A 25090-nucleotide genomic window follows, 5' to 3' on the forward strand; every position below is an offset into this window, starting at 1 on the left:
GAGGGGTCAAGAAGATACTGGAACCTACCCAGCTACTATGGGGCAAAGGCAGGACAGTTTGTCAGTCCATTGTATTATTGTATGTTAAAAAACAACAAAACATTTAGATTTGAGAGTTGTAATAACAAAATGGAAGGTTCAACGGATGTCTTGCACAGTTTTTAGCCAAATTACACTTTTTGTGTAAGAAATTGTCTTTATATTAGTAGAAATCTGGTCTGAGTGCATTACAACATTGCAGTAAAACTGGGTTTTGATGTTAGTGTTGCTCTGGATAATCTCATAAACTGATAAGTCTTGTTAGAACATGGCTATGAGAATGAGATACTGACCGGGATACCATACTGCAAACGACTAAACACTTCAAAGCTTGATGATTTAATCAATGTAAAAATAAAAATAAAAATTCTCAATTATTTTTCACCAAACGTGTCCAAACCTTTATTACAAAAAGAAAAATTCACATTCACATTCACATTACATTAGTTCCTGACCAGCCTATGCTTTATAAAGGAAAATGAATTCATCTAAATTTGTTCCACTGTTTTTCTAACCTTTCTAGTATCCAAGACTGCCTTTGATTTATCACAGCAGGGTGAGAAGCATATACCGGACAAAGACTTGAATATCTAATGGCAGGTTTAGAAGAGGCTTTCTGGGGCTGGAGGATGAGGGGCGCATTATATTCAGTATCAAGTCTTGGCCTCATTTGATGTCCAGACATAATATAACCTTGGGGATCTGGCAAAAACAGAAAAGCAGAGGGAGGTGATACATGCCAACAAAAACAGAAACAAAAAATGAAGATCATCTGTGAAGAAGAGGCCTTTACTTTTTTATCTGCACCTTTGTAGAATTATAGTTGGGTTTCCAGACAAATGCTCTACAACCCCCCCTTCCGCCTAATATATACATTAAAAAAATCTAATTTTTAGATACCTGCCATTGAACCACCTCCCCCCACACACACATAAAAACACACATAAATGCATAGCTGAACAGTCACCCCACTCACATTTATCCTCCCTGGCCTCCCCCACCACTTTTGAGTGATTCACCATTTCTTCGTCTGAGCTCCAGTATTTTAACCTTTTTGCATTTAATGGAAAAATTCAGACTTTCTTTTCCATCTAAGTTGTTAAAAATAAAGAAGTCAGAAACAGAAAGTAGTTTTAATGAATTGTAAAAAGCCCAGTAAGGGTTGTCTGAATTTTAATCATTTGATGTCACACACTGGTTATAAAATATAACGCTGTTTTCACTACTTTTTTTTTCTAATTAACAAAAAAAAAATTTGAACATTTTATTTAAGGCAACTCTTTTTTTCTTCTCAGAATTATTCAAGAAGTTTCCCTTGATAACCCAAATGTTTAAGAGAGATTTCTGAGAAAATAACTGGTTCCTATAAGTTTAATTTTAAAGTTGTAAAAACAAGTGAAAGAAACGTGCTGAGATTCACAATCTCCCTTTTTGATGGACAAAAATGCTAATCAGCAACATAAAAATGACTTGAAAAAAAGGTTCCCTACAAAATAAAACTGCTATGTTGTATTCTGTTGACAGCGGTGGAGTCGCCATCAGTGCTAAAAACTTTTTATTGCAAATTAATGACAAAGAAAAGGTCTGAATGCATTGAATATTCATGCAGTACAGTCACAAGTAGTGAAGAAGGCGTTCTTTAATTTTACCCTGCCTCAGCAAAGGGTGACTATAGGTCACAACAATGAGCCATTTCACAAGGAGACTGAATTAGCCATTAGCTATTGATACACTTTAACTCACACACTTGAGAGTGTCTGTGGTTGATAATTACCGGGACCATTTATGGGTTTGAGGTGAAAAGGTGAGACCATAAGAGAGAAAATGTCAGCCTAAAGACCGAGCTGCAAATAGACGTGAAATCCTCCTTACATTTTCCACTTACAGTTACGCAATCTAAGCTGCGACACAGGAAATTTGCTGAATGATGTTCCATCCTCCAAAAAACCCAAAGAGCAAAGTGAAGGCATGGATCGAGGATCAAATCAATCCAGATAGCTTATCACACCATGATTATCCTTCAAGTGTGAAGAAGATTGAGGGAGCAGAACCTCCACAGGTGCACTTTAAGCCACAATTCTGTTGGGAAGCTTTTGGAGAAATATTAATGAGGGGTTCATATAAAATTAAGGGCTGAAGAGTTAGCCTTGTTAATTACAACATCGCTGAAGATAGCCTTTTTTATGAATCTAAGTTTTTCATTAATGGTGTGATGGAGATCAGCCGTTATCTGCATCTCTGAAGGGATAGCTAAGGGCCGGGGGAGGGAAGGAGGTCAGTCGCTGATTCTCTCATATAATTTCACCATCTAATATCCGACCATGCATTTTGGAACTAAATTAATTTCCTCAGCTATCTAATAATAATCAGAAACAAGTAATTGCTGTTGGTCCAATCCCAGCAGGCACAATAAGATCTCTCTGCTCCCTTCTCAAAGAAAGAATTGCACGTCGCCACTGAAGCTTACACGTGAAACTGGGCTGCAAGTCTACGTGGGCTCTCCCTTCTATTTTATTTCTTGCCCATCACATCTACTTTGGCCCTTATTCACACAACGCCCTTCACACTTCACTTTATTAAAAACAAAATGTTGGCAATAGTGCTTCATCTAGCCTGAAATCTTCTCTTTACCTCCCCATTGGTTCATAATTTCTATAGTGACATTTATCCGTCTTATTCAAAGATACCCACGAGACAAAGTCAAAGGACTAATCAGGATCCCATAATTCACTGGTTTACATACCAGCTTTGGTTGACATTATACATGTCGCATCTTGTAAGATTCATCCATGTTTTCCACATGGCTAACCTCTGAAAGGGGGTGGAGGGTTTTTGGAGATAGCCTGAGGCATTTCAGCATCCATCTTTACAAGGTTATAGACTGGTGAGTGTTTGAACGCACACCCAGTGTGGAGACAAGGTGAACCACCCATATCTAAGTGCATTCGATAAAATAATACCGCAGTCATCACCATGAGCACCTCAGCTCTGGGGGCAGTCCCTGGGTAGAGCCTCTACACAAGTCAGGGGCAGGTTGCTGTGGGTAGAAAGGGTTAAATGGTGCTGTTGTAAAACATTTATCTGCTTCAGATAGAGCATTAGATAAGTTCAACCTCTTCCCCCTGCGATTAGAGAATTACCCTAACAGCTGCTGTGGTGCAGCTCAGCATAGAGACCAAGCCCAGTCCCTGTCCTATTGATTTTCACACCCCAAGAGAGTGTTCTCCCAAAGGGCAGCAAATTATAGGCAGTTTTACAAGAAATTACACTTGCATTGGAAACTTTATGGGACACAGGTGTCGTGGCCCGCTCTTCTATCTACAGAAAGTCCTAACCAGAGATTTCAGCACATTTTAGAGTGCACTAACAGCTACACTGATGAAAAATAACTCACTTATTTGCACACACAACTTTACTTTAAAAAACCTAAATATATTTGAAATACACATGTTTCAAAAGTACTAACAATGCAGGACCAAACCCCATTTGAGCTGATCAGATTTTCATTTGTAAGCATTAGCAGCAGTTTATAGCATATTTAGAGGGTTTGCTCTCTCAAATAGTCTGCAGTTAATGTTAAGATGCACAAGTTATTTGAGTTGATTATTAACTTCTACAGAAATTATTGTCAGAATAAATTTGTCTATTGGGTGTTCAGAGGCAAAATTGTATGCATTAGTCATTAGTCATTAGTCAACCCTATGGGTTGTTACGGGATGTGAACGGGCCACGCAGTTATCCCGCACCAAATAAATTGAAGTCGTAGAGCGTTTTGTGAGTATTTAGGGCAAAAAAATGTGTGCACATTTTTCTATGGGCTTGCTACAAGCTTCAGGTCAAAGCAAACACACACAGGGCAAAACAACACACAAGGGTAAGTTAGTGAGACGCAGGCACGTCATTGAGATTTTTGATTATTTCAAGCTCGCTGAAACCTGCGCACTATGCAGCAAGCCCATTAGCGTTGTTCAAGTGATGGGTGCATGCTCCCTGTGCATCCCCTGTGTGCAGCCTGGCTGTTAGAAAAGAGGAAATTTGACAGTGTAATTTATATGGCCATCCTATGGAGATCTTACGGGCATTTACCTATCACCTGGACACCCCGTGCATGCAGCATTGCACGCAGTAAGTAAAGGGCCAGCGCGTCCACCTTAGTAATGAGTGAAGTCCATGTAAGGATGTCCGACAGCATCTCTTGTACATGAGTGTAACTTACATTATCCATTCAAATAGTTACATACGGGTCAAACCCCATACAGGTGCATGAGACTAACGCATAACCCCTCTCCGGGAGTTCATGGTTAACCATCAAAATGAAAACTGGACACGATTGAAAGATTCCACCAACTGAACATTAGGGCTGCAAATGTGTAGAAGAGGATGGTCAAAAACACATAAGACTTGGCTTTTATGATTGATCCGACTGGATCCATTGAAAAGTAAACTATTCTTTTCACAAGTAAATGCCACCGTTTCTCTCTCAAGTTTCCCAACAAACTAAAGTGCTGTTGTCTAACACAATGTTCTAACTGAAAAAAAGCCTGTATGCCAGGTAGTTGCACAGTGGTTTCAACAGTAGGTTTGTAATTGTCAAGTTGTAAACTGAAGCCTGACTGCCATCCCTGTTTGGGTCCATGTTCATAGTTAGTCTGTCAAAAAATATTTACACATCTTCAGATCTGGATTCTGTGCAATAATCATATTGCTCTTATGTATAGCAAGATTACAGGTTTAATTGGACTCCAAGTAGCTCATTTCATGTAGCCAAATTATTTTTGTGTCTACTGTTTGTTTAAAAAACTAGCTTAGATCAAATTCAATCACCTACTGCATCAAAATTACAACCAGACTGTATGAACAAGACAAGTATCTTCGAGCTTAAAACAAAGCAACAGATGGGAGAGATAATGCCAAGAGAGCATCTCCATAGGGGTGTAGAAAGGAATTAAGGAAGGAATTGCAAACTAATAAAATTTCCTTGGCTCTGAAACACCTGGATATATATGGTTTCATTTTATTTCGTCTTCAGCTCCCCCTGACTCATAGTAAAACTAGCTCTCAACACCAGCACTCGCTGACCTCTGGATCGACCTGCAAACATGAAAGAGCCTTTATCTGTTCCAGGTGTGGGCTGACTCACACTGTGAGTGTGTGTGACTGAGAGAAAGTGAGTGAGAGACACAGATGTTTGTGAACACGAACCGTTTTGACATCCACAGAAGTACACACAACTGAAACAGGGTGGCACCAGATACTCTCCATTAAGTTCCAAACATGTGAAAATAATTGTGCACAGTGATTTCAAAACTAAGATGTTGGCAGATAAAAGGCATATTCACACAGCAGAGAAATACTGCAGCAAACAAAGAGGATGAGAACACATTTCAAAGGTAATGTAGTTTAAATATATAAGGTTCTGGCTTCCATATAATTCCATATTAATTCAAATGATTTGGGAAAACCTCTGATTGTCTTATAAACTTTGTGCAAAGTTTTTCTCTCTAATATTTTGTCTTTTCTGTTTGGAAAGTATGAATATGGAATTATATGGAAGCCAGAACCTTATATATTTAAACTACATTACTAAAAACTACATTGCACCAATAGTTTCCACAAAACATGTGAAGCTTTTTATGCACGACATGTCTTTGGTCATTTAAACAAAAACACTTAGTAAACAGTAGACATACCTGATAAACACAAAGCCGCTGAGCAATATGCTGCTCAGATGTGAACCCCCCTCCTTCACTCCGTCTGATTCCAGGTTAAACTTGACAAGTCGCACTTGACCTTTTTGGCTCAACTCGGGCTGGCTGAAGCTGTGAGAGGCAAGGGCACAGCTGTGAGGAAGGGTCCACGGCAGGTCTGACTCCCCTCTGACAAAAGGAGAAATTCAATTGAAGCATATTAGTGTCCGAGCAGTTGAATATCGCTCTTTGTAGTTAACTGGAAACATCTTTTCTACTGTGCTCAAGGCAGCTTCCATTAACCTCTAAAACAGTGGGAGGGCCGAGGTTTGATGGCTTTCACAGAAAAGCTCTCTACTTCAACTTTGCAAGCACTTATCTGCTGCACTCTATTTTTAACCTCTGATACATATTGCTCGGGTCATTATTTTCAATGTTTCTGTCCTGCACTGTCAAACGCCTTGCAGGTTTGATATATGAATGGTGGTCCATCACTTGCATTGTTCCCCAGGAAAACCAGTAAGAGAGCAGTTGCCTGCAGCAGGCCAGACAAAGACAGATAGATGGCCCTAGCTCAGGCCTCACGTACCAGGGGACACTTCTCGGGACAGCTTACAAATAGGACTGAGAGGGAAGGGATGAAGCTGAATAAAAGCTGATATTCCACAGAGCTGCTCAACCCATAACTGTCACCTCTGCAGATTGAACGGCTGACCTTAATGAAGACAAACTATCAATCCACAGAGTAATATCTGGCATTTGGTAAGTCAACAATGAGAGGAAGAGTTGCAGGTGAAAATTCTCCCTTGATATTTGAATTCTCTTGTCAGCAGTGACAAGGAGACTTCTGCAAGCATCAAAATGGGAAGCATTTATGAGCTGGGGGCAACTTCACTGTGAGAAGCTTCATAACAAATTAAAAACCAAAGAGAAATTATGGTCAAATTGGGTCTCCCCCCCCCCCCCCCCCCCCCCCCCCCCCCCCCATGTCCCCCTGTCTACCATCCCCAATGTCTCTTCTCTTCACAATCAGTGTCAGAAGAAGCGGTGAGGAACGGTTTGTGAGAAACACTTATCTAGCACAGCGGCAGAGCCCTGTTTCTACACCCTTTATCTCACCAGGAGATGGAATTCAATATACAAAAACCCCATCATGCAGCAGCATCACGGCTGTGCTGGGGATAAGGACAGGGTTGCCAGGTAATTGGTTGGTGGTGGACGAACACAAGGTTTGAGACTACCCATGGAGGAGTGGAGATTACAGGAAGGGGTGGAGGGACCTGGAGGCAGTAGGGAGTAGAAAGGGCTGGGGTTCTCCTTGACAATCTTTCCCCATATCCCCTTTTTTCAAATCTATGGAAAGCTACCCCACCTGCTCATGTAATGTGAATCCCCCATAATTGTACATTTCTGGCTTGCTGGTTGATGTGTGCTCCCTGGTTCAGCAAAGTCATCACATAGTTTCCAAGTTTATTTCTGTGTCTCCCTTATAACAAGGTAATCCATCCGAGGGGGAAAAAAAAGAGGAACTACATTGTTTCCATTACGAAAGTTCCTATTTGCATCCACTGTGCAAACATTAATTAAGAAAAAGCCCCACACCCGTGACATTTACATTAAAATTAAAGCAGATAATGTCACAGAAAGAACAGAATATCATTATGGAGCAAAATCATTTCATTCCTTTGAGATAATGGACAAGGAGATTTGAGGGTGATGATCCTGCACATGCAGTAAAAGAAGTGACAGAGAGAGAATGAGCGCACAGGAAATCCACGAACGCACTGTTTTCCAGCAAACCTTCAAAATAACGGCAATGGTACATGAAAGAGATAAAAGAACATGTGAGAAAAAGAGAAAGGAAAAAAGTCGTTTCTCTGATTTATTTATGATGCAATGAAGGTATGCTGAATGCATCAGAACATGCAGTAGTGGTCATGCTGTCAGGGAAGATGAAGTGTCTTCATAGTCGACTGAGCGAAGAGCAAAGAAAAGAAAAGAGGAGGAAAATTAGAGGGGGAGAGCGGAGGGTGGCTATACTGCAGAGGGGTGTTAACCATCTCATCTCTACCGCACCATCGCACTCGCCACAAAATGGCTACTTCGTTCCTTCTGATGGCCAGCATGAGGAAGAGGGGGGTCTGAACTGCTGTGATCTCATCTCCCACCTTCAAAGCCTATTTCTCAACCTCAACTATTCCTCATATTTATGGACTCCTTTCACACAACATTCTGCTGAGTGGCTTTTCACCTCTACTATGTTATGCCAAAAGGAATTTGTTAAATCTGCCTCACTTTTTAAATCTTCGTTTAATGGTCTGGTAAATTACAAAGCTGAATTTGGTTTTAAAGCATCTTTTTTCTGTGTGACTCTAGAACACTGTATCAACAACAACACAGTCAAGTGAGCAAAGAGTCAAGGGATCCACAATAATGCACACAGAACGAGAGTTGATGTCCAGGACAATATCACCCTCTGCAGGCAAAACCAACAAAGCCACTCTTAAAAAAGAAACTGTTTAGGATTTATGATTTTTCAGTTAGGATTAGAGAAAAAAAAAACACTGGAAAAAAAACCCATTCATAAATAAATACCAAAAAAAAGTTCTTGTTTGACGCGTATCACAAAAAATAAACTCAGCAAACCTGTCCAAGTCATAACTCTCTTAGTGCCACATCGGTCTGCATATTAATAAACCAATTACACTTATTTTACTGTAAAACACTTAATAACCCTCTCAGTCAATACTACAATGCAAGTAAACCTGCTTTGCCTTGACTTGAATAGCTGTGATTATTTGTTGCAATCACTGCACCACAGGATTTCTTATTTAACAAAACTATCTGACCATCATGTGAAACTTCTCATGATGCAAAGTGTTTTTCTTGAGTGTCAAAAACTTGAACTGCAGGACATCTGTGTTCTAGCCCAAGGCTAGTTAATCAACGTTTTGTTCCCACAAAAAACATAGATAATCCGTCTCTTGTTTGCTGATATACGTAGTAATTCCTAATTGCTCTAGGTTATAGCTGGAGAGTCAATGTGACAAAAAAGCATAAACTGGAATGTTGTGATTTCTACAAACTGATTTATGAAAGACTCACATCTGTTATGAGGCCATGATAACTCTCACATGGCAACACAATGAGGGGTAGCTCAGCTTTGAGCTAGTTTTGCTGGCTGACCTGTGTAAAGAAGATATATTCTTTAAACATATGTTGGAAAATGCCGGAGGTGTTGAAATTATACTGTCATTGCACAAGCTTTTGAAAGGGTAGGTTTTGATAGTATGTTATTATTAGACTGTGAGGTCTGCATCTTGCTTTCCAACTAAAAATATTGGGCAAAATATCGGCAGTTGCTTTTTCCCTCTTTCTTGCCTATTTATGTCTGTACTTTCTTTATATTGTATATCTTCACCCAATAAATAAATAAATAAATAACTGTTTTCAAGAAGTATATTGGAAGTGTGGCAGGAGGGAAACTTTGCCTTGTTTCTTACACCTCTGGTGTCCTGGTTCTCAGCTTTGTATTAAATCCCTTTTTCATCACTCAATAGGGTAGTCAAAGTATTTACTTTTACATTATCATTCTCCACAGATGATTAAAAAAGGTAAAGTTACGTGCTTCTGTGATACTTTTTTTAAAGATCTATCCGTCAATTGACCAGGTACTTCTCCCCCTGTGTTATAGATGACTTTGCAGCTGAGCCTTTAAATCAACTGATGCTTTAGCACAAGCCCTCAACTCCAAGCTTATTTCTTTGGGATTTCCTTTAAGTTTTTTAAAGAAGAGTTGGCATTTTGAATACATATTTTACATTAAAACTCAGCCAAATATACTAACAAAAGTTAGGAGATCAGCAGCATCAAAGCATTCCTGGGCTATCACAAACCACATTATGAGCTTTGTGTCTTTGTGAGCAGAAGCTTGTAGATGTTCAGTGCATTTCTGAGCCCAGCTTTAGATTTTTTCACAAGATTATCTTTTTGTCTTTGAAGTGCAGAACCCACCTGCTTCAATTCTAACAGACCAACTCCTCTGGCTTCCAAGCTTTGGTTCCATTGGTCAAAACAAACAGCACCTTTGAGCCTTACCCTGAGGGAAATTCCTATTTATTACTGACCAAAATCTGTGAAGAAGCCCAGAAGAGATCTTCATAAGAGTACCAGTAAACAGCCCCCTACAAAAATCAAACTTTTTTTTTTGCTGTTGCTCGAAATCTTCTATATATGGATAAGTCAAAAGAATCCCTGATGTATTTTTCTGATTGACTTGAATTCAAGCTCAGATAGTTAAATTGTTAAGTGACAGTGGTGAAATGACATCTCTCTCAAATGCCACGACTTTGGCATCTGAATAAAAGTGATGGATTATATTATATGCTGCTATTCTGATATTCTAATGATGTTGTCATAATAAAGCTGTAAGCATGTTTAGGAACTACTAGACCAATTGGGCTGTCATCAAAGGTCATTGCATGAAACCTATATAAAATTTTTATATAAACATCATTCAGAATTACATAAACTCTGAACTACTTGTTTTTAAATATGATCAAAAATGTTTAAACCATACCTTGTTTATGTAAATACTCTTTTGTCAACTAAAAAAGAAAAAATTAAAAACAAAAAGGCTCTGTGAGAAATCTGTTATTGTCGAAGCTCATTTAAAAAGCAACCATCCATCTTTTTCCACTCATCTGGGCCGGGGTTATAAGGTCAGCAGTCTGAGCAGAGATGCCAAGACCTCCCTTTTCACAGAAACTAGCTCAGATCTAGGAGGCATCCATGGGGCATCTAAAAGAGATCCCTATGATACCTCAATATAAGGGAGCAGCACATCTACTCCAAACTCCTGCCTGAGCACCAACCCACTCACCCTATCTCTGAGGGAGCATCAAGTCACCTATGGAGGAAACTAATTTTTGCTGCTTGTATCAAGAATGTTATTCTGTCACGATCCAAACCTCACCACCATAGATGAAAGCAGGAAAATAGAAAGACTGGTAAACTTCACTTCACATCCCAAGACACTTAAGTGCCTCCACTTGGGGAAGCAGCTCTTCTTCTACTTGGAGGGGGCAAACAGTTACTTAGATATGCTAATTCTAATTCCAGCAATAAAGGTGGAACACATGATCCACTCTTACTCAAGGTCTATAGCCTCTTGGATGACAGCTCTGCCCCTCTCCCCACCCAAGTGTCCAACACACACAGCTAAAGATGAGATGACAACTAAAAAGACAATCATTGACCTCCTACCTAGGGTGTCCTGGTGCCACTACCACTGATGGATACCGTTGTGTTCAGAAGTCCAATAACAAAGCAATATTCTGGTTTAGACCACAAAACCAAAGTAACCACACCCTTCCAGGTATCACTGTCATTGCCAACATTCCACTGAAGTCTCCCAGCAGAACAATGGAGTCCCAAGTTGGGGAATTTTCTAGTATCCCTCCCAAAGACCCAACGAAGGCTGTTTACTCTGCGCTGTCAAAATTGTATTAAGAGACCTGCCCTTTAACAGGAGGTGCAAGGAAATTTATTCCCAAACTTGGACATATGACAGCTGAGATGGCAGGCTACATCTCACCATGGGCAACTCTAAAGTGGAAGAAAGTTCAACACATCACAAGGCATTGGGTTTAGAGCCCAAAATTGTGTATGGGAGGAAGCTGATGCTCAACCTCCCACACGAGTGCAGGTTCTTTCCCTAAGAGTAAGGTAAAGTACCACAAAACAATGGATGGAATCCATTTCCATAGATTGGGCCGCCAAGGCACCTTGACAACCTCCCAAATCACACAGTTCCAACCCCCTATGGCTCTTCCTACAGGTGGTAGGTCAAAAATCTCTTTCCATAAATCTCTTTTGGCTGAGCCTGGCCAGGTCCTGTGGATGAAGACCCAGCCATCAAGCACTTGCCTAAAAGCCCCATTTCTGAGCCTGTCTGAAGAGTAACCCAATGTCAGTCCAGGCGGTCTGGTTCTCCTTGCTTGTAAAGTTTGCATGAGAGGCATTTGAACCTCTTATTGTTTGGCTTGTCACAGAGGACAAGTCGGCTACGGGAGACCCTAGAGGGGTCATTTGTACCAGACATTGTAGCACCTAGGACAACTAAAGCTCTCATAGCATCCAACTATGTTAAGGTGTTACTTCATGGTGAGAGCATACAACATCAGACACCTAAAAGGGTTCCCCAAATTTGAAATCTTTTAGCTCTTTTTGTTATTTCATTTATAGCATAATTTCATGTTTAGTATACGTTTAATTAGACACACACAGATCTATGATTCACACAGATTACCTGTCTGTTGGCTTGGACCATCTATCCAGATAAAGTGTCTCAATGAATTTCTATAACAATGCCAAATCACACATTTACAAACAAATGTGTGATTTTAGAAACAAAAACACACTAAGCATGAGTAGAGAAACTTTCATTCTAACAAAACAGATTGAAATTCTGAAAGGCATAAGGCTTAGAAAAGTTCTATTAAAACTTTACATTAAGACTTTGTGCAGTAGTCATTGAAGTAAAAATGAATAATAAATATTCAAAACTATGAGTACATAGGTACCATAAATGTCAGATGCAAATGAATCCAAACAATTAGGGCTCAACATAATGTGCTCAAACTTAATTCCTTTGGATTTGTGAGTGCCTACACATTCAAGTTAAAACTCTGGAGGCAAATGAGGTTTATTCCAACGTCAAGCTTTGTGTGCAAATCCTTTTGTCGTCTCGTTTTGCATAGAGTGTTGCTGTCCTGATTACACTGCAGTGCGCTGGAGAAGTAAATGGGTGTGCTGCAATGGGAGAGAGCAAAGGGAGGTATGCGAATGAGATGCTCACTGACCCTGCCACCATCACAAACCTCGAGTCTGATCTAATATCCTGACTGGCTGAAAGGGCGGGTGCACAACAGCCCAGCGCTGCCCAGCAGTACATCTTACTTAACATGAAGCACTCCTAATAAAATCTAATCATTGAGCATCCACCTGAAAATTAAACCCACTTTTGATGTCATTGGCTATGAGTGGCGTTTCTGTCTAGACTTTTTCTGAAATAATTTTTAAAACAGTACAGTTTTACAGCAAACCACTGAGGATTAGTCTTCACACCAGACAAATTTCACTTAAATCCCTCCGGATAAAGTTAATGCAAATAGATATCTACACTGCATAACCAGTGATCCTTTAGACACGTGCCCTTCATTAATAAAGGATATTCTGTTGGATAATGATCAAAGCCAAAGAACAAAAAGTTCTGAAGCAAGGTCACCACAAACATCACAAAACTCATCTCCATTACCAGGCCTGTCAGTGAAATTTGTGTCTGTTTAAGAGCATCTAAACCGTTCGTAACTTTAGTCCTTAGTTCCATTAAAGAAAACAATCAAGATTAATTTGGTCACTTTTCCTCGCGGATCTGAGAGGTTCCAAACCTCCAATTTACTTCCTCAACTATAACCTACTTGTGTATCTAGTGGAAAATGGACTGCCTCAGTCAAGTTGCAAGGACACAAACTTTGTAGTACACATAAAGGCCTAGTCACTGCCACTCAAATCAACTAAACGGACAGTAGCACCAGAAACCCACCGCATCCCACGTCTGTTCGTATTAAATGGGAGGCTGACGATGTTAATTAGCCAGGGTAAATTTACATCAACAAATTATGTAAGTAGCTACAAGAGTAACAAAGCGTGATACCAGTTAAATCACAGTTTGGCAGCCACTGCTCTACCACTTCATGCTGATTTGGCCACGGTCGATCAAGCAGAGAAGCCTCAAATGCCAATTAGACATGAGTGGCTAATTGTGTCGGGGGGGGGGGCTTAGGCTGGTGGCACAAGGGACTTTGTTACAATGTCCCGAGGCACTGTGGACCCGACCGAGCAAGTGACACATCTGAGCTCAGAGATGGAGAGGACTCCAACAAACACACAAGAATACAATAGAACATGCATGTAAAAAATGTGTTCAGAACAAGGAAAGAAAAGGTTACATTTTGTACTTGTCATAAACAAAGGTTGATGCATTTTTTTGAAAGTAAAGAAGCATTCAGCTACGTGAAAGAGGATGACTCCTCTTCAGTTCAAGGTTTTTCTGAAAAAGATCACTTGCACAAAAAAAAAAACTTTTTACCACAGTTTTACCAACAATAAATCAAAACTTCACTGTATTTTATTTCTTTCTTAAATTAAATTTAGAAATAAACGCAAAAAACTTGAGTTGAATAGATTTTATTTTTATATACATTCACTAGCCACTTTATTGGGCACATTTGTCCAACTGTTCATTCATTTTACTTTTATTCAGTCAATCACATGGCAGCAACTCTATGCATTTAGACATGTAGACATGGTCAAGATGACCTACTACAGTTCAAACTGAGCATCAGAATATCGCAAGCTAGTTGATGCGGCCGTGGTGCAGCGGTAGGGTGGTCGACCCATGATCGTAAGACTGCAGGTTCGATTCCCGCCTTGCACGCCCATGGGTCGATGTGTCCTTGGGCAAGACACTGAACCCCACCTTGCCTCTGGCGCCAGTGTTCGGCAGTGGAGCCGCCACCAGTGTGTGAATGTGTGTGACTGGGTAAACGGGCCTGTGACTATAAAGTGCTTTTGGCCTTGTAGGTAGAATAGTGCTGTATAAATATACGCCATTTACCATGCTGGACAGGCTGGTCTGAGTATTTCAAAAACTGCTGATCTACTGGGATTTTCACCCACAACTATTTCTAGGGTTTACAGAGAATTGTCAGGAAAAGAGAAAATATGCAATGAGCTGCAGTTCTGTGGGTGGATATGCCTTGCTGATGCCAGAGGTCAGAGGAAATGATCAGACTGGTTCCAGCTGATAGAAAGGCAATACTAACTAAAAAATAACCACTGGTTACAACCGATGTCTGCATGAGAGCATTTCTGGACAGACAACAAGTCCAACCTTGAGGCAGCAGCAGAAGATGCCCAGCAGAAGAACTGCAAGGTGGTGATCTCACCTCATGGTCAGAAGGTTCCCAGTTGGGACCTTTCTGTGTGGAGTCTGAATGTTCTCCCTTTGCATGCGTGAGATTTCTCCGGGCATACCGGTTCCCACAGTCCATTGCTTCATAGTTTAATTGGGGTCTCAAAATTGCCCCTGGGTATGCATACGAGTGTGTGGCTCTGCAACAGACAAGCCACCTGTTCAAGGTGTGCCCCGCCTTCTCCCCACAGTAGCTGGGTAGGCTCCAGCAACTCTGTGACCCCGAAAGAGATTTGATGGGTTCTATGGATGGACGGATGGATGGATGGATGGAGTTAAATTCAGAAGAACTGCTAAAATCTTGTCGTGTAAAATCAATTAAATTTGAGGAAAACAAACGTACCATTGTATTTCATTATCAGTGGTTGAGGCCATATATGCTTGTCATGTAAATGTTTCTCTTCATCAGGACAACTAATGTTCAACCTGATAAATTAAATAATTTAGCATAAATTCTTGTTTTTTTGTGTGTAACTGAGTAAAGTGTGAAAACCAATGTTTTATCTTTTAAAAGTTGAAGCCCATCTACTATTTTCTATTCATGCACAACTATTTCTGGTTTCCATCAAGTCCTGTAGTGTTTTCTCCTTCTCTCGTCCTCACAGCAGGACGTGACAGCTCAGGACGCCCACCCGCATCTCCACTATCTAGGCTGCCCTTGACTCTAATTAGCTCAGACCAGTCTAATGCCTCGGTAATCCCTGCATGTTAAAACTCCCATGGTAACATTCTTTCACTTAATAGTGGCACAGTGAGGGGCATTTTCAACCACATTACCACTTACAGAGTTGCGGATCCCCATTGTTCCAAGTAAGACAAATTTAATCGATCCAGTCTATAAAAATCCCTGCGCTGCTGTGAAAGTCCTGTTTCCAGGGTTTATTTATTTATTTATTCACTCAGTTTGCCTGCCTCGGAGAGTGAAGCCCGGCATGAGGCACAAGGAAAATTAGTTTTATTCCATTCCTCACATATGAGACGGAAGGATGTGGAGAGAAAACTCAAAGGCTTCAAAATTAGATCAATGGCCTCAACAATCAATCAAAGGCAGGTTTCCTCAGGTGTCAGCCTCGGCTCTAAGTTCAAAATGGACCTTTAAAACAGCGGGCGCCTTGTCCTCTCCTAAGTGAAGCATGCAGCGGGGAGCCGGGCTCCGATGAAAAAATAAATAACAAAAATTCAGCAAAAAAACGGTTCAGCAAAGGATTTGTACCATAACCTACTAATTGTAATGCTTGTGCGGGTGCCAGTATGTATGTGACTGAGAGTCTTCTCTATCACAATTTACTGTTCATTCTGTGATACCCAATACTAAAATAAAACTTTCATTTAAGTCCAAAAGATGAATTCATCGCATGAACCAGGAACCAAGGTTGTTTAAAAGTAAAAATTTACTTGGCAAACTTTTCTTTTTTGCTCAGTAGTCCATAACTGAAAAGTGTGACCTGACTTTCAACCATTATACTCATAATCCTGTTACCCACTACTGAGGATATTGAGCTCAGCGTGATTAACCAAAATAAATATTATATCCAGTGTAAAAGCTGGGGATTGGATTGAGCCAAACATTAAAACACTGGCCTTAAAGTGGTCTGTTGAGGAAAAAAAAGTGATAATAAGGAGAAAACGGTGGGTGAATACTGAAGTAATCCTACCAACAGAGCGCTTCCTCCGTGAAGGATTTCACTATTCCCAGCAACTCTGATATTATATTTCAAGGCAGAATTTTTCTGTGTATGCGGTTTGCAGTACAGATAAGGTGAGGGCAGGAGGGGGCATACCCTCTGTCTGCAGTTTTAAAAATACTGTGAAGAATGTGGAGTGTTGGCTAATTTGCCAAGGAGGATTTTGTGATTTACCTGACGCTGAAAGCAGCAGAATTAACTGTCTGTTCATTAAATCCAGTTCAGGGGGTGTAGAAATCCTTGTTTATTCCTTCCCTCAGCCTTTGAGTATTCTCACGTCAATCTTATTTTACGCATGATTTCTGTTTAAATGAGGAGTGGCGAGTGTTATTGTTGTGGCTGATCTGCAAGTTTCTCGTCCTAAATGACGGTAACTGGGTTAAACACTTCAATTAACACTCAAGGACAAGGAATAAGAAATAAACCCCGGGAACTAATTTGCTTGCTCTTCAAGGGATTCCTACCTTATTAAGATACTTGGTAATCCAATCAAATAAATCAGGAAATGTAAACTCTTTTACAAAGTTGGACTTATCAGAGGCTTAAATCACATCCCATCAATGACTTTCATTAAACATTGAAAGTATGAATTCTTTATTGAGACTAAACTTTTAGTAATTCTAAATTTTCAGTTAAAACAGGAGAATTGGTGAAGTTTTTCTACATCTAACTTGGTAGATAAAGAGTGTTTAGGGTGGCAAACTTCTTTAATTCCTGCTGTACTTAAAGGTTAGAGTCTTTTGAAAAATAATGTTGAAAATAAAAATGTTATCACCCAGTAAACTTCATCTCCATTCGGCTGTTACAGTTTGTTCATTTCACAAACTCATCATCCAGTTCCCTCACGTCTTGGTCCGTCCGCTTTAACTCTAAATTCTTTTATCAGCTTTCCATAAATACAACAATAAAAAGTTTTATTATTGATATCAACACATAAACCTAAAATGAATTCACACAACCTTTGGAATGGGGGAATATATTTTAAAGCTGGCCGCCATAAATAAATTTAATGCACATTGGTTGCGGAAAAATGTTTAGTACAGTCAAATAAAGTGGCCTTGAATCAACATTCAAATGCTTGGGCAAAATGAATACTAATGAACTTTACAGAGGGGACTGCTGGAAGTAATTGGGAATAGGGCAATTAAAGAGCGCCTGGAGCAACTTAACAGAGGACAAAGCATGCAGTCTTTCTAATTAAATGCTGTGTGCAAGAAACCTGGCCTTTCACCTCCTCCTCCTCCATTTCAGTGTGCTCCCAAGTGGCACTCAAGAATACGGGTGTCTCACAAGTTTCATGCTCCTCAAAGGCTCCCAACAGATGAAATCAGCGGTGGCAGACAGATAGATATCACAGTTACTATTTAACACAATTCTATGGCTCAAAGCCCAATTTGTCTGACTTAAATGTCTGTAGCTTGTGACAATTTAGTTTGAGACCACTTTGAGACTTTGAGAGGACCTCTTCTGACTTGTGAAGAATATTTGCTGTGGTTTACCATGCAGAGATACAGAGAGAGTTGAGCCTTTTATTTTTGGTAAGAACTTTGCCACTATGGATGCTGTTGTTGTAAAAGCACTCGTGTCTGACATCTCCAATGCACACCACTCATCTGGATCAAAGCTGCTGTGGGTTAAAGCCCAGTTGCAACGAAAGAACAGGACAAGGAGGATTTTACAATCCCGTTCCTGCAAGGATCACTTAGAAGTGAAAGACAGAGGGGAGGAACAACTGTCATCAGGAAGTTGCCTTGTAATGGTACGGAAGTTAATACAATTAAGCCAGGTAATGGAAATTGCTTTTAAACCACTGGCCAATAACCCTCAAGAGATAAAAGGACTACTGGGGCTAATCAAGTCTGACAACCTAATCCACAGCAGTTTCACACTTAAAGAACATCTACCTGCAGTCTGCGGGGCAATCCAAGGGAAAGAGGATAAACTTACAACATCACAGCGATTAACTAGTCCCTGTTATCTACTTATTTAAAATCCAATCAAACTTGAAAGTGTAAAGCATGCCCATCTGTGCATTAAGCACAATGAAGGATTTTCGAATGAGTACAATTAACAACAGTTTTGCTGAGTTCAAACAAGACCACTTTCAGAACCAGGATCCATTCTTTAAGTGTCCGTGTTGACTATGCCTCTTTTTACAGAATCTAAGCATTTTATCAAAACTTCAGAACATCAACTTCTGCTTAGGATGTAAGAGAATACAGGAGGAGAAGTTACTCCGTATATATTTTAAGTATTTTAATTTGAAAATTTTGGTTTATTAAAAATAAAATAAACAACTGCATAACTATGTATATTTCTCTCTTACCCTCAATATATAATATAAAGTGTCGTCCTTAAATCAAGAACATGCATGCTGCACATGCAAGTGTGCATTCTCATTTTTTTGTTCAGTAAAATGTCACGATGCAGGGGTGGCTCGAGAGCCGGTAGGACCCAGATGCAGAGGCGGAGGCACGAGGATCAGGGACTAGTGGTTTGAATACGCAAAAACAAACAAAAGGCGCTGCAGAGCAGGTTCACAGAACAAAAACAAAAACTTACTTGGCGTGGCATGAAACATGGATGAGGCAAGAAACAGGAAAATGGACTAGACAGGCCAGGATGACATGAACACCATAACAGAGCTAATGGACCAGCACAGGAGGAAGGCAGAGACACAACTTAAATACAGACAGGGCAGACAAGACACAGGTGAACACGATCAGGGCAGATGGGGACCAAAGGAAGTAAAACTCAAGAAACAAGACAGGACAAGAAACCTTTCAAAATAAAACAGGAAACAGAAACAAACAAGACAGAACAAGGACGAAAAACAAGACAACAAACTCAAACCATGACATAAAAAGGAATTTCTCATGACTCATGGGCCTTTTAATAATAATGATTAAAAAATATCCTGCTGCTAATTTTCCCTTTTTGAAATAAACTCCCTGCAGGCCAAAAACAACTACATTTTGGCTTAAAAGAGCTCTGCAAAGGCTCCAGAGCTGAGTAACAGCAACTTTTGGTTTAGATGATTTCTACCCCTTACTAGCTGAAATTTGACATATTTCTTCTAAAATTTCTATATTTAATTTTGAGTGAATATGAATGGCCTTCTTGATACAAATGAGAAGTTGCCTGGTTTTGAACCTGCAGCTTGCAACTCTAATCTAAAATAGAAATAATTTAATTTGCAACTAATGCAGAATTTTTCAAATAGAGTGGGCAAACTTTATATTGATCTATTTAAATCAATTAGAAAACCCAACTTTTACTTTGTGTTGTTGCTGTTCATGTTTCTAGCAACAAACTTGGTAGAATTCTTCCTTTGTGTTCAGTTTCAGCTTCATTGGTTGATAATGGATTCTAAAATTCCCAGCTTGTTTCTGACTAGTAGATGCATAACCAAGATTTAAATTTAGGAATAAACTCCCAAAATATATGCTCCTAATGCTATTTCCCAAACTAGCAGATGCTTGTCAAAAGATTTCGTAAGCCCTCTGTCAAACGTAGTGTGTTTCTTTGGGTGTATAGCCTAAATTCTGAAATGAAAACCAGCAGCAACAAATGAAAATTCTGGAAAGAAAATAACACTATTACCTATCATAACACAAAGTCAAACTGGCACTGATAATCTAGTCATTAAGCCTTAGTTAATGTATTTATTATAGAGATAACTATTTTTAGACAATTAGTACTTGGGGCTTATCTAATTTTTTAATGAGCATTCCTGGGGTTAATTGCCTTTCCTCTGTAGCTTGATAGAATAAGGGCAACTAAGTGAAGAAGGAGAAAGAAGCTTCAAGTTCAACCTGGCTTTCATATGCTGTAAAAGAATGAGACCCAAAATTACGAGTTTTTTTCAATTAAAAACAGCTCAGTTTATGTGGCTTTATGGGATTGTAGGATTTGTCTCTGTCCCCTCCACCAGCACTAAAAACACAGTAACTATCTTACTATAAAGTTATTTTAATGTCATTCAAAGGTAAAGCAACTTTTTTGCAGATCTTAGAGATGTAAGACGTTTCATACAACCTACACCATTATGATCTAAGAAGCATAAAGCAAAGGATGTCAACTCTTTTCCAGAAATGGAAAGACAATATTTCCTTTTTTTGTACATGAGAATGCTTCTAAATGAATCTGTACGATGCATTTTTGTGAATTAGTAATATTTTGCTTTGCTTTGTCTTTTGATGTATTTTCTGTTATTTTAATCGTCAAATATTTATACTTTTAAAACACTTTTGAAATTTTAAATTTGACCTGTTGACCCAAAGTGTGTACAAATCTCATTGTGTATTTGTCCAATTTTAATTTTGCATTTGTCTTCTTGCTGTTGTTGATTCGAATCACATTTCAGTTGTGTGTGTACATCTGCACTAGACAACATAAAAACTTTACTTCCTCCATTAAACCTAAAAGATTAGCTTTGTTTTTGTTTTTATTTTGTCTCAGTGCAGTCAGATCTTTGTGTATTCTTGCTCACAATTTTCACAGAAAACCAAAACTCTGGTAAATTTTTTAATTGTTGCCCAACACAAACATCCCTCATTATAAAATAAAAATTATAAAAATTCATACCAACATTTTCAAAGGGCCTATATCATGCTATTGTTGAACCTTACAGAGTAAACTATATCCATATATTTGATAATATATTACCCCAGGCAGACTAAAGAATGATTTTTTTTATGAAATACGAGTTATTTTCGCAAGTTTATTTTCCTACCTGAAAGTAAGACAACTCCATCTCTGAGGCACCGCCTTTTGCTCTGTGTGGGTGCCACCAATGTCATGCCACCAATGGAGCCAGCCTCAGCAGCGTGTCTGCGTCTCACCCATAAAAACAAACAACATTCAAACTTTTACAAAGATGTATATGGATCTTGTGCACATCCATCTTAAATGAAAGTGTTTTGATGATCACCACTAGTGGTGTGTTAGCCTGGGGGCAGTGCTGGCAGTGCAGACTCTCCCTGGAAGGGGCTGTTCCTCACGTTATGAAGTCACAGTGTGAAGACCCACTTCTTTTCGTGGACTGGGAGGGACTGGTGCTCATATATGTGTGAATGGATCAAAACACAGCTTCGAAGTTGTTTGCAAGGAATTCACTTTATAATGTTGCTTTATTTATAAATATTAGTCTAGTATCATTCATAAATGTTCTATTTGAGAATCGAGAAAAAGTTTCTATCATACATACTGCAAATAATTTGATTAAAAACAAATATTTTAATGCTTATTTATTTAATTATATAAACTTTGCACTGCCACAAATTTAGCTAGGTTTCAAAAGTAACATTTCAACAATAATAATCACATCCTGGTTTTACATTTTGTATCCTTAGATCATAAATACATTTTAGGTCAAAATTTGGCATCATTCTATTTAAAAAAAGATGGTTCAGAACCTCAGTAAATGTCCTAGTGGAAATACATGAAGCTCATTTGAAATGAAGACAAGTCTAAGTCATCATTCCTGGAAACATTCAAAATCTAAACATCACAAACACTTGTAGATAATCTTCACTCTACAGAAGCAGAGAAACGAGCAAGGTTGGTCATGACATGAGCAGCTAAGGGAAAGTGGAAATCCCTGTAATGTTTGAGGGTAATGGTAAATTAGAAAGCAGGAACAGGGTTTTATCTTGGGCATCTCTGGCCCAACTTCATTGATGCTTGAGAAGACCCTGATTTCTGAGAAAGGTGCTTTGACTAATTTGGCTTCATTTTATGCCTCTCTGACCATGACTGGTATTTAAATGGCTGCCTCTTTGACAGATCCTCAGTTCAAAATATTCCTATCTGAAAATATAAAACAGTGATATTAAATGTCCTTTAGGCCAGAAAACGGGAACATCAAAAGGTTTTCAAAACTATAATGCATGATGTTGGCCCTCCTTTGGGGGAAGATAGCTTTCAGTTTAATTCAATTTGCCTCAACGGGCTTCACAGCCTAAACCTCATCCAACATCTTGCTGGTAAAAGAAATGCTTTAAGATTTAGATTGGATCATTCAACTATTGCTTGTTACTATGGTATTTCAACTAAATTACCCCCCCCCCCCCCCCCCCAAATATTCTTACTGAATTTACTGGAAAGGGAGCAGGTAAAGTTGAAAACAATTTTTATTGCCTCTAAAGGTGATGTAATGTGATCAGTTAACCGTACTTTGAAAACATATTTAAAGGTGACAAATATTTCAAAAATACAACCAACTCTTTAAAAAGGTTTTTTTGTCTCTATTCTAATTTTTCAGTGAGTTTTTACACGAAGAGATGCATTCTTTACAAATTAAATACAGCAAAAACAGAATTATAACACAGAGTAAAGAAATGTGCATTTCACAAAAAAAAAAAATAAGTGTGACAAATAACTTTAATAAGTTGCTTAATTTATAACTGCTTTACTCATTTGGGAAAATGAGCCACCGGTACTTGATTGGAGTTAGGTCGGTTACATAATCATATAACAAAACCAAAGTCAAAACAAACTATATTAAATACAAACTATACAGCAAAAGCAAAAACATTTACTTAGAATTCATTTTGGTTGTGGTTTATATTACATAACAATAATAAGATTGTTACTGTGTGTTAACATGTTGGTGATAAAATGTTTAATATTTTTTTTATGTGCTACCATTTTTTAAAAACCAAATCAGTGCTTTGTTCAGACAAAACAACAGGAAAGAGCAAAATAATTGTCTTTCACAAAGTGTTTTTTACTCTCTGAAAAGTATTGAAAACAACTTTCTAAAACTGCAAATATTCATTTACACTAACTGATTCGATTTTGGAATAAACATCTTCACCTCCAAGTGAAATTAAAGGATTTCTCTTAAAAGATTTTCGTTCACCCAAATTTTGGGATAACACACAGTTTGTTCTTTTTTGTGCCACATTAAAACAGACAGAAATAGCTGAAAATAAACACAAATTACGACATTTATGTCTATATTTCAGTCTTTTGCAGGAGTTGCAGGAGGATGACCGCCCAAACAAAATGACTAGCTCATGAAGCTGAAGTCAGTAAGATCTTGAAGTTGAATTTTTTCACTCAGTTCAAGTCACTGTGTACTCTGTCTTGATACTGCAAACACTTGATTTAATTTAAGAAATCAGACTTGACACTGAAAACTAACAGCCAGAGGCTTTTATTTAAGCTAACACCACTTTCCCCTGAAGGAAATCCTAGCTGGGGCTGGTTGAACTTAAACCTGTAGGTATTAACCTGGAACAGCTGTCCTGTTGCCCTCAAGAACTCCAGACTCCACCATCAGAAGAATAAGCCCACAGTCCTGTGAGCCTCTATGTAATTTTAAACATCTGCTGGTTTCATGCGTCCATGTTTTTCATCCTCACTGCACATACTTCACAAATTCAGTAGCTTCCTTCTCCAGCATTTGTTAATACTGTTGATTGTGGAAACCATCCATGTTTACTTTGAATCCCATGCAGGCCGGATTTAATTACCTGCAGCTGCTCGCTTTCTGCCTTTGGCTGCTGGAATCTTCAAATAGGACGCAGATTTTTATTCTCAATTAAAGCTCTCTAATGCAATGAGTCAAAAAAGTAAACCGCTAATATAGATCTAGATCATCAATGACCGATTTATGTTCATATTGCATTGTACAGACCATCAGAAGCGCAAGTAAATATTTTATTTGTCAAGTATGCATTTATTTAATTCATATACTTGAATTCTGGACATACACACGGAGCCTGAGTACCATTAAAACACAGTGCAAACAAATCTTTGTGTTACTTTATTCAATAAAGTCTGTATTATTCCTGTAACACATGTACTGTCAGATGGAAAACGAGAACAACTTAAGAAGCAGGCAGCTACTTTTTGCACCGAGGACATTTCTATTGGGCCGAGAGCCTCAAGTTGATTTTTTTTTTTTTTTTGTTTGAAGTGTAACAATGATTTTTTACACCCACATTCGAACTGACTGTCTTTCCTAACATTGGTTATTTTTCTTGTATTATCCAATTAGGAAACATTCAGTGGGTTGGATAAAGCACAGCGCTAAAAAGTTCAACAAACAGGCATAAAAGTGTTGGAATTTTGACAATCCGTTGGACATAAGGAATCAAACTTATGAGTGCAAGAAAACATGCTTTGAACAAAAAACGTGTAAAAACATGATCTGATTAAAAGAACATCTTCGTCTGATCGTCAGCTCATTGAACAAAGACAGTGGTAAACTGTGTGTGTGTGTGTGTGGGGGGGGGGGTCATCATCTAATCAGACACTAACTAGCACAAGTTAAAGAGGTCAGAAAAGACTAATTTGACTTTGTGTTGAACAACAATAATAACAGAATTTATATTAAATAATGTCACATGCAACCATACAGGGGTTGACCCATATGTTTTGTTTAAGTGTTCACTACAACCTGTCGCTCGCAGCGTGTCCATAGAAGAAAATGTTCATGAACATTTTCATTTCACGGATTTACCAAGCGATCCATGACCTTGATATTTCCATGCCCATTTCTCGCCTGTATGGGCAGTTGTGTCCATAAGGCATATATTACAGGAAGCGTCAGACTCTTTTTTTTTTTTTTTTAAACAGACTGATTAGATAAAATATATCTAATCAGAGAAAATCACATTTGTAATTATTTT

At 38.8% G+C, this 25090-nt stretch overlaps 1 long non-coding RNA gene across 1 annotated transcript; it reads right to left on the reverse strand.

Annotated features, from left to right (window-relative positions):
- Positions 1 to 440: 440 nt before the first annotated feature.
- On the reverse strand, positions 441 to 19146 carry LOC110014545. The gene is made up of 3 exons (XR_002289572.2): positions 19011 to 19146; positions 5730 to 5915; positions 441 to 741 (listed from the first exon to the last, which is right to left on the reverse strand). It is a non-coding gene; the product is annotated as an uncharacterized LOC110014545 (long non-coding RNA).
- Positions 19147 to 25090: the final 5944 nt, after the last annotated feature.

This window comes from Oryzias latipes, chromosome 3 (genome assembly GCF_002234675.1).
Source record: "Oryzias latipes chromosome 3, ASM223467v1".
NCBI lineage: Eukaryota > Metazoa > Chordata > Actinopteri > Beloniformes > Adrianichthyidae > Oryzias > Oryzias latipes.